The sequence below is a fragment of the Aquila chrysaetos genome, chromosome 4 (genome assembly GCF_900496995.4).
Source record: "Aquila chrysaetos chrysaetos chromosome 4, bAquChr1.4, whole genome shotgun sequence".
NCBI classification, from domain to species: domain Eukaryota; kingdom Metazoa; phylum Chordata; class Aves; order Accipitriformes; family Accipitridae; genus Aquila; species Aquila chrysaetos.
Window position 1 is genome coordinate 40,971,431 of NC_044007.1, and position 11,428 is coordinate 40,982,858.

The window sequence follows — 11,428 nt, forward strand, 5'->3', positions numbered from 1 at the left end:
AATCAGAGGTGTAAGAAAACAAATATTTGGTTAGATTATGATTACTATCTGTACAACTGAGAACTCAGTAAATGGAAGATCATTACATAAGTAAGGTGAAAGAAAAGGTCTCCATATGCATTTTATCTTCATTTATGAAAATGAAATCTAAACTACACTCAAGGCCACTGGAGGTGAACCTTGGGAATCTGAATTAGCTTAAAGGAAGCTCAGGAAAACAACTGTGGACTGTTGTAGTCACCCTTATATGTTGTTTCAAATTTTCCACCTATTTAGACAGGAAAAAAAAGGAAAAATTTCACATCAGTTCAGCTCTTGCAGACATACTATTTTAATGGCACTCACTGAGTATATTTCAAAAGCTGTGCAGGCTTGTAATATCTACACAAGGGAGACCAAAAGTTTAAAACAGTCATTATAGTGCCAGGCTGGAGCTTCCTTTCCTGAAGGGCACACAGGATGTCCAGCAAAGGCCCCCTCAGGTAACCGAAGAAACATTGCTCTGCAGTTCCTCATGATTACATGTCTTTTGTCTTGTATTACTGTGGTTATGATTATTATTTCTACAGTGCCCAGGAGGCCTAAGCAAAGATGAAAATCCTATTCTGTACTTACAAACAGATATTTGGAAACACAACTCCAGTTCCAGAGAACTTGTTGAAAAGAGATTGTGTTTGAAAGATGAGCAAGGTTGTTTTCAATACTGGCGGGTGAGCATACTCAAATATGCCCTCACAAATACACTATTATTCAACTCAAACAGGTGTTTTCCAGGCAAATAAAGAAACATGTATATTCACATCAATATAGAGAGCCATGGTCTATCTCCTGCTTCTGAAAATTTGGCTCTATGTACATGGAAGTGGAAAACAACAGCTGTGAAGGAGGGAATTTGGAGCACAAATGAACACCAGACCCAGCTGCAGATTTGCATTCTTTGACATCTGGTGCTGAGTAGACACTGGGGAATTCTGTGATAACATGAGATTTTATGCATCTGTCAGCTAAACCTAGCATTTCTCTTTGGGACATTTGCATGTATGAGGTTGATCTGGGAGAGCTGTTTTAAGCCAGAACAAAATAAAGGAAGAGGACTGTATCTGATCTGAACTCTCAATTTGTATGCAGAGCTGGCAGGTTGCATGGAGCTTGCCTTGAATTGGGATCACACATCTGTTCTGCAAGAATTTGCAAGATAGCTTCCGCAAAACACCAACATGTTTGATTTCAGAAGTGCTGTGGCTTGGGGCTCCACTAAACCTGTTTGGTGCATAATGAAAAAGGTTAAGAGCTCGTGTGCATGTGTGTGCGCGCGCGCGTGCGTATGTGGGGAATTAAACTAAAGGAGAGAGACCAATACAGTTTAAAAAAGGGATTTCAACACTTCTCTGCAGATTTTTGGAATATCATAATAAACCCAGCTACTCAAGGAAAAGAAGGGTTGTGACCATGTGACACGGTCCCTTGAACTAAAGCAATTCTGCCCTTACCTTTGCAATTTTACCTCATTCCAGTACAGCTGATTTATTCTGAGTTGAGAAAAAGATTTGTGCCTTATGCCAAGCCAGTTTGTATCACCACGGTTTACATGCAAAGGAACAAGAGTCTGAGCACCAAAGACATTACACATCATTATACATTTTAAATCCTCATGTGCTCTCTTTAGGATTATTACTACATATTGTTGGACACTACACATTGTAAAACATCATCGCAAAATGAAATCAGATCACTAATTCATGGATTTTTATTTTAATCTGTACTGCACAGTAACAATGTCATTCTTAAGAAGGGAGCTACTTAATTTGATTTTAACTGGATTCTTCTTTATATGCCACCAGGATAAACACAGACTTCACACTAACGCATTTAAGCTGTCTTCCTCATAACCCTGGATAATCAAGGGTGGGTGTAGACTGAAGCCCGATAGAGATGCTGTGAAGTCTGTGGCTGTGACCTTTCCACCTCAGACATCTGAGAGCACACATTGTGCAGCATACAGTGGTAACGAAGACTGCCCTTTCCTGATGAACTCATGCTTCACCGTCCCTGCTATGGTATATTGCATAATCTGGGATGATGTAAAAATGATTGGCAGTGCAGAAGATGAAATAAGCCTTCCTCCTTCCTTCCTCATCTTCCTCTCAGATAGGCTGCTTGAATTGCTTTTGTTTTGGGATGACCCTTGTGCCAAGTTGATTCCTGCACCAAAAGGAATGCAAAGAGCTTTTTACAGCTGCTCGTCGTGGACCATGTATGTGGACTCCTCAGATGATACCCATCAACAGGACCATTTTTATGCTGTTGCCTAGTCCCCATTGTCTGCACACACTAATCAAGTTTTAGCCATTTTCAGATACAGTGATTTAGCAAGGTCTTGTGTTAGATTTTTTTTTTTTTTTTTTTTTTAATGAAAAGTGCTATCAGGCCTTTGCCATGAATATGTGAAGAAATATCCTGAACTGTCTTGGCTGCCAGTTGTCTCTTTGCAAAGTAATCTTTGTGCTACACATGTGGTAGCAAATATTTCTGTAATACAGCCCCTGACTACTTTAGTTATGGCTTATTACCTACCCCATGAAAGATAACAAGGAACTAAAGCTCTTAAATATAACCTATTAACGACAGCTATAAATGTACATATTACTTTCGTAGTGCTGTAATGGAGTCTGGTATGCTGCATAAAGGTCCACAGTTTTCTCAAAATACACTCCTGTAACTTCGAAAGAGACACAGGTGGAAGTTTACCAGGAGAAAATAGGCTTGGTTGACAACTTGCAGCTGACAAATGGTAAAAACCAATTTCTGAGAAATTCTCTGTTGGTTATAAATCAGGCATGAGAGAAACCTTGCTCCCTTGAGATGACTGCCAAATTTTTGCCCTGGATACAGATGCAGCTTCCTAAAGACAGAATGTATTTACAGCCTATAAGATACCTGCTGTTTTTAATAATGTCTCTCAACAAGCAAATAATAGAAATTTTAGTTTATATTAGAAAGTGTTGGCATGTCTGTGCATTGTGTGTGTGTGTGTGTTCATGCATGTGAATGTAGCCCTTGCACATAATGCGCAACCTGTGTGTGGCCATGATAGGTGGTATTCTAGTCATGTAATTAATTAAGTCCAGGCTCACCCTAACACACAAGCCCCATCAACCTTTCTAAAACTGGAGCACTAGATTACAACACTGACACGCCTAAGCAAGGGACTGACATTAACCTCATGCTAGATTTAAATCATTCCAGGCAGTCTGTTTTGAATTTCCAAATGTGCCGTACTGTTCTGATGAGTTAATTCATTTGGTATCCATTTCCTCCTGTCAGCTGCTTTTGGAAAATAAATCGTGCATTGTTATCTTAGCCTTGTCCATCCTATTAATGGTTTAGGAAATGCAGCTGAAGATTATCGCAGAGGTTGACCTGCAGCAATGGGACAACGATCAATCATATCTTGAAGGAGTCACAAACTGCAAAATGCTTAGTCATTTTATTTTCTATTTGCAGCATAGTATTTAAAAAATGCTTTTCACCATTCATGCAAAGGGGTAAAACCAAATGTGTAATCTCAAGAATTTTATAAAAAAAGTCCATTTCAGTAAGTAAAAGTCATCCACCCAACGAAGGTGCATATACCAATATTCTACAAATTCCATGTTTACCAGCAGCACATTGGAAGTCTTCTCTATTCTCTTCTTGTTCAGTTGTAGTAATTAAGTTGACAATACCACGACAATTTGCATGTGCTTTCGTAGTGCTGGCGTTAGGCTAGGTGTGGAGCGGGGATGGATGTAGTACTACCACCCCACAGCATCTGCCAGCACTGGACTCACAAAAGAGCATTGTCCAGAAGCAGCCTGGGGTTACCCCAAATGCTGCTCTTGCTCGGCTCCACGGTGTGGCCTTCACTTGCAATTTGTCAAGACCTGTCCCCTGCTTCCCAATATGATGTTAAAGATGGCAGTGCCTGTATCCTCTAATTCACTCCGGTGAGAGGCACTACTGTTAACTGGTCCTGCCTGAGTTTAGAAAACAAAGCTAGGTGGGGTGCCTCTGACTCCTGCTCAAGAGCTGGAAAAACTCCCACGAGAGACAGCTCCTATTAATCTATTAATTGAGGGCAGTAGCTGCCTCTGCTCTTTCCAATCCCCCCACCACTTCCAGAAACTCCCATTTTTTCTTTACGCATCTTCCTCAGTTTCCTAGCAAGCATTTCAAATCTGGTATCCTGTGATTATTCCAGCAACTAATTTTCAGAAATGCCTAGACATCTTTGATCCCTGGTGTTCTGGCTGTGTTGCCCATGTCAGTTTTTTGCACTGTGCTGTGTGCTAACCCCACTGCAGCACACAGGATAGTGTTACTCATGCCCATACTCTCCCTTCTCTCCAACCACAATTAGATCATCTCAAAATATCTGTACTGCTCAGAGGCTCTAGATCTGACGTGAAGGTTCATAGATTAATTTAGCACAACTAGTTTACCTTGGGATTTAAACAAGCTACTAATTTAACAGCCCTGAATCTTTCTGGCTGTCCCTGTGCTGAAGTCCTATGCTTCCCATAGGATATGCAGGAATAAAGAGTATATAAAAAGAAAAAGAAGCATGAAATTCTTAGCCTTTCAGCCCTTCATTTCCCTGTGACTTTCAGACAGTTCTGACTTGCACGCTGGAGAGACTCAGAGGTATTTTTTTATGAGAAACAGATTGAATGTGCAGGTTTTCATTGATCTTAGTGCAAGTGAAGTTCACCTCTCTGAAGAAATCCCCAAAGAATCTAAAGCATGGTGCCTAGCATAGTCAGGACCTTGTATTCTAGTCTGTTCTCTCCTGCGCTTCCATTCTCCTCAGCAGGTGGTGGAAATAACTCTTTATTTTCCCTTATTATGTTTTTAAGGGTTGCAAATGATTTTGACCATTCTAGCCCTACTTCAACTTAAGCCACCGAAGTGGAGCCCTAGGATGCCCTTTAATCCTGAACTGAGAGCTGAGTGGGAGCAGAAGCTGCTTACACGATAGTGGGGAAATCCGTTCGCTGAGGAGGAATTCTCTACAGCTGCATGTGGCATTGCCTGAACAAAATCCTCACCAGCACTGCAGTAATGCACAAATCTGAGCTGGGCCAAACAACTTGCACCCTGTGCACATCTAAATTTCTATTTTCCCAGAGTGTTTCACAGTGAGTGTAAAAAACCCCTCCCTTGGAGATGCTGGTGTCTCTTGAATGGCCCCATGTGCCTTGGGTGGGCCGCATGTGCCTGGCTTTTTGCTGGTGTCCATGGGTAGCTCATATTTTCCTTGGTATTGAAGAGCTGCAGCTGCACACCTGCAAGATAATCCAGGGAGAAAAAGACCACAGTTTAATTTTTGTAAATAGCCTCTCAAATCCAAGATTTGTGAAAGAAAATGCTGTCAATGCTTTTACTTAAATTCTATCCTTATTTTTACAACTTGGTTCAATCTTAACAACAACAAAAAAAATGTCCTGTATTCTCTGTAACATAAATTAGTGCAGTCCCACTGAAGTCTGTGCAATTGCATCAAATATGCTGGCAGAGAATTTGGCCCATGAAGGGAAAAGAAGCCTCGATAATGCTATGCTCTCAACATGAACATTCATTTTCCTTATTGCCTGTACCAAGAGATCATTTTCTCTAGTCAGAACTCCAACTGCAATTTTTACTATCAGTCAAGAATATTGCTTTTAAATAGAAAAATAAAAAGTAAACTATGACAATTTTCAATAACTATACTGCTATAGCCTTAATTTTCAAGGAAAAACATTACCAAACTCAATTTCAGATAACGTTCTATTATGTGCAAACCACTGTTGATATAATAACTTCTATTTTAGGTTGCTGGCAAAGAGAAGAACAATGTGACCCATTTAAAAACTGGCTCACAGAAAAATATTAGCAAGCCATTTATCATTTCTATTTAATTTTGGTGATAAGTACCATTTGATAGAAACATTTCTTTGTTACAAAACTAACAGTAGCATAGGACGTATTTGACCATAACACATGCACTTTGCAATGGTACTGAGAAATGGACTTTCTGTTTGTTGCCAATTGTTTGGAAAAGAAATAAAAAAAGAAAAATGCTCACCTTGGAATTCTTCAGTAGATGGAAACTGCATTTTTGGAAATCTCTGATTAATGGGCAAATCACATTTACACAACCAGAGTGCTGCAGTGGCTGGATACAAGCTCTCTGGGAAGGACAGGATGGGATGGTGAGGAGGGGCAGTTGCCCTGTATTGGAGGCAGAAGTAGGGTTGCATGGAGCTCTGCCGTGAGCCAGCTGAGAGCTTATGGGTCTGGGCTGGCTGGCAGACCTATGTGGGTGACATTGGTGTGGGTTTGCTACAGACTGCCTGATCAGGTATAAGAAGATCAGGCCTCCTTCAGATAACCGGAAGAAATCTCATGTTCAATAGCCCAGGTCCTTGCAGAAGCCATTAACAACCCTGGTATCTGTTGGAGGAGCAACACAGTAGGGCAAAAGCAATCCAGGAGGTTTCTGGAGTGCATTGATGACAACTTCCTGATACAGGTGACTGAGGACATGAAGACAGAAGATGCTCTGCAAGACCTGATTTTTACAAACAAAGAAGAACTGGTTGGGAATGTGAAGGTCAGGAGCAGCCCTGGCCACCATGACCATGGGGTGGTGCAGCTCAGGATCCTGAGAGAAGACAAATAGTGGGTTAACAACCCTGGATGTCAGGAGAGCAAACATTGGCCTGTTCAGGGACCTGCTTGGAAGAATCCCATGTGAGACCATCTTGAAGAAGAGAGGAGGAGTCCAGGAGAGCTGGCTGATTTTCAAGGATCACTTCTTCCAGACTCAAGAGTGGTCCATCCCCATGTGCAGGAAGTGAAACAAAGGTGGGAGGAGGCCTGCATGGATGAACAAGAAGCTCCTAAAAAACTCAAAGATAAAAAAGAAACATTCAAGAGGTGGAAGTAGGGTTAGGTGATATGGAAGGAATACAGAGACACCGCCCAAGCATATGCAGGGATCAGGTTAGTAAAGTCAAAGCCTGCCTGGAGTTGAATCTGGTGAGGGATGTGAAGGGCAACAAGAGAGGTTTCTACAGGTATATCAGCAGCAAAAGGAAGACTAGGGAAAATGTGGGCCCACTGCTGAATGGGGAAGGGGAACTGGTGACAGAAGACACAGAAAAGGCCAGTACTCAGTGCTCTTTTCTCATTGGTCTTCCCAGGTCCCTGAGATGCATGGAAACATCTAGAACAAGGAAAATTACCATTGTTGGAGGAAGACCAGGTTAGGGAACACTTAAACAACTTGGATGCGCACAAGTCCGTGGGACCTGATGGGATGCAACCACAAGTGCTGAGGGAGCTAGCCAAAGTCACTGCAAGGCCACTCTTGATAATCTTTGAAAGGTCGTGGCAATCAGAGGAAGTTCCTGAGGACTGGAAGAAAGAAAATGTCGCTCCTTTCTTCAAGAAGGAACTACAGGTTGGTCAGCCTCACCTCATTCCCTGGGGAAAGGATAGAACAAATTATCCTGGATACCATTTGCAAACACATGAAGTACAAGAGGTGATAAGGACTAGTCAGCATAGGCCTAGGAAAGGAAAATCATTCTTGACCAACCTGGTAGCCTTCTATGACAAAGTGACTAGTGTGGTGCATGAGGGGAGAGCAGTGGATGTTGTTTATCTTGAATTTAGCAAGATTTTTAACACTGCCATAACATCCTCACTGGCAAATTGATGAAGTACAGACTAGGTAAGAGGACAGTGAGTTGGATGGAAAATTGGCTGAACTGCTGGGCTGAAAGGACTGTGATCAGCAACACAAAGTCCATCTGGAGGCCACTCACCAGATGTGTACACTGGGGATTGATACTGGGGCCAACATGGTTTACCATCTTCATAAGTTACCTGGACAGTGGGACAGAGCGCACCCTCAGCAGGTTTGCAGATGATATAAAACTGGGAGGAGTGGCTGCTTCACCAAATGTTTGTGGCTGGAGAAATGGGCTGACAGGAACCTCAAGCAGTTAAAAAAAGGGACATGTCAAGTCCTGCCCCTGGAAAAGAACAACTCCAGGTACCAGTAGAAGCTGTGGGGTCAAGCAGCTGGAAAGCAGCTTTAATAAAAAGGACCTGAGGGTTGTTCACCAAGTTGAACGTGGGCCAGAAATGCACCCATGCAACAAAGAAGGCCAACAGCCTCCTGGACTGCACTAGGAGGAGTGTTGCCAGCAGGTCGAGGGAGGTGATCCTGCCCCTCTACTCAGCGCTGGTGAGTCCACACCTGGAGTGCTCTGTCCTGTTCTGGGCTGTCCAGTAAAAGAGAGATATAGAGCTACTGGAGAGAGTCCTGCACAGGGCCATGAAGATGGTTAAGGGACTGGAGCAACTGTTCTATGAGGAAAGTCTGAGAGAGCTGGGACTATTCAGCCAAGAGAAGAGAAGGCTCAGGGGGATCTCTTCAATGTGAATAAATACCTGATGGAGGTGAGTAAAGAGGATGGAGCCAGGCTCTTCTCAGTGGTCCCCAGTGACAGGACAAGAGGCAATGGGGCAAATGAAATACAGGAAATTCCACTTAAACATAAGAAATTTTTTTTTTTACTCTGGGGGTGGTTAGACACTGGCACAGGTTGCCCAGAGAGGTGGTGGAGTCTCCATCCTTGAAGATATTCAAAACCCAGTGGGACATGGCCTTGAGCAATCTGCTTTAGCTGACCCTGCTTTCAGCAGGGAGTTTGGACTAGATGATCTCTAGAGGTGCCTTCCAACCTCAGCCGTTCTGTGAAATCATTGCTTATATGATAAAACAAAAAGTGCTGTCTCTGTAGGAAGCCCCATGTTATAGTCATGGATACAACCATGCTTTTCTACTATTAATAAGTTCTGTTAGAAAGAATCCATGTATAAACCTGTGGGGTGTAGGTGCACGCAGGATCCTGACATCCAGAAAGACAGCAGGGACCTTTTGGCACCTGATTCTGGGGTAGATGGGAGATGCTTTGCTGCTCCTCACCAGCTGCAGTCCTTAGAGGCTGGGCTGTCCCATCCCTAGGTAAGGAGCACAGTGAGCATCATGACCTTGTTCCGTCCAGTATGCTGGAGAGGAGGAGCGAGCTGCTGGTGGGCAACAGCTGGCTGTGTTGGCACTGCGGCAGCTGGGGAGCCCTTCTCTCAAGGAGAACCCACAGCTGATTTTTCCAGCCTACTTTCTAGACCTTTTGTGCTGATCCCACAAAGCACAAAGGGAATAGAGCAGGGCTGGGAATATGTGTGAAAAAATATCTCCCCTGGCCTTTTAGGTACTGAACAGAAGGAATATGTAACAGCATGACTTTTGCACCAATTCCACAGAGATAAAACCGCTTCTGAAAGCAGTTTTTGGTTGTTCAGGAAAACTAATTTTCTTTCTAGGTTTGAATTAGACAAGGTCATTTTATTTTTTATTCAGCCTCCTATTATTGTTATGATTATTATCATCAATGAATTATTTTGAACGTCAAGCTTATGGAGCAAACTATACTTTTTTTAAATATCATCCTTTTAATAGTAAGTTTTGGCCTGCATTTTTTATAAATGAGGAACCACCACTTACTCTGTTTAGGATTAATGCATTCATGAGTCTTATTTTCAGTGGCTATGAGTGAAAGACAACATTTAAAAGCAAATCGAGGTAGTTGATATCTTCCCTAATGCATTTTTAATGTATGAGCCATGGTAAGGACCAGAAAAGCATTCTGTGCTCTGCAATACAATTTGACAAGAAAAGAATTTAAAACCAAAGAAAGATAAAAAGAAGCTAACAGAAGGTATGGAAGATGGAAAGATACAGCCATGCTATTAGTATCCAGTTAAACAATTTTATTGTGATTTCCACCATATGATGAATGAACATGATAACTGGTGGGGGGATGAGGATGTTGAGATATTAATAAGAATGTAATTCCATATGAAACTTTCCTGTGATTTATAGCTAATAATATTACTGAAATGAGGCTAATGAAGGCAATCAATCCTATATAATCTTTTTTTGTAAATCTGATTCTCAAAGCATTTCTGATAGAAAAAGGACAGATTTGTCTTCTCCTCCCAGCAATCCCTGCTGACATGGTAAGTCCCACTGAAATCAATTGACAAGCAGTCTGGGGAGTAAATAAAACTGTGGATGCACTTCTGTTCTGCCTTGCTTCTGTAGTTCCTCTCTCATGACAATGTCCTTAAACCCACATTTTCTTTGAGTAAGAAAACTGCTACAGTGCATCTGGAGCACAGTTACAGATCTTACTGGTGTACTAATAAACTCTAGCTGCTATGAAAGTTACCTTTGGTCTTGCTGACTTGGGCACTGATCACAAAGCCTTTTGCTGTGCTATACCAGTCTTCCCAGACCTTTGGGTGTTTATGCAATTAGCTGGTCTGCACTGCACCCCACACTGCTTGGTTTCACTGGTATTAGTGCTGGAGTAAACTAAAGTAAGGCAAGCTTCATTGTATTTACCCATTCTGTAGGAACACCGCAGGCTGCAGTGTATCTCCACTTCTTACTGTCATCTTTTCCCACTCCAGCCTGCTGCCTTCTAAGTAACGAAACTCTAGCTTTGGTGAGATTTGGCAGATCCCTGAAAACCTACAGACAGACACTTTTTCCCCCTCTTTGTGTTCCTTGCCTGTTTCATTACCCGTTTTCCTGGGAAGGGACAATGTGATTTAGAATATGCATCTTTATGGCATTTGGAAGAACACCTGTTTCTTCAGAGAAATGTCATGGGATACATTTAAAACCACAAACATTTAAGAAATACTGGAAGTACTTTTACTTTGATTTGCTTCAAATACAGAAGTCATAGTTCTCCTTACAAGGGAATGTCTACAATGAAATTGCCAATCTTGTGAATAATTTTGTGGATACTAATGTGTGACCACTGTTCTTGGTAGACTGTGAAGAGAAGCTCCCCCACATATTTATCTCCTCAAGCCTAACACCTTCTTCTCTAGGATTCTGGAAATAGGCATTCTAGCAGAGGTTGCTGTCTCCGTCACCATGCTCATTTAAGTCAATGGCAATAATATTTTGTATGTCAGTGAGGCAGGATAAGATCTTGTGTAAACAGCCAGTGCTCACATCTTTCCTCATCTCAAGAACCTTGCTGATATCTGATTTAACACCTTATATGTCGACCTCACCCAAATACATGAGTAGGCACAGATATGTGACAGCAAGGAGGTATGATGGTGAAGAAAAGGATATGAATATAAAGTTGGATTAGAGGTATGGCATTATAGGTAAGATCATGCCACCTATTTTTCTGTGCAAGGCTTTTTTCTGGATCTCAGTTCCAAGCAGCTGCTGAGGCAAGCGGCATGAAGCACAGGAGGTTATGGGCAAAAATGTATTTGAAATATCAGATGCTCGGAATAGGTG

The 11,428-nt window shown here is 42.1% G+C and overlaps 1 long non-coding RNA gene across 1 annotated transcript; it reads left to right on the forward strand.

Moving 5' to 3' along the window:
* The first annotated feature begins 342 nt into the window (after positions 1-342).
* Positions 343-1,969, forward strand: LOC115340718. Its single transcript, XR_003923143.2, has 3 exons — positions 343-710; positions 1,129-1,283; positions 1,842-1,969. It is a non-coding gene; the product is annotated as an uncharacterized LOC115340718 (long non-coding RNA).
* The last annotated feature ends 9,459 nt before the right edge of the window (positions 1,970-11,428 follow it).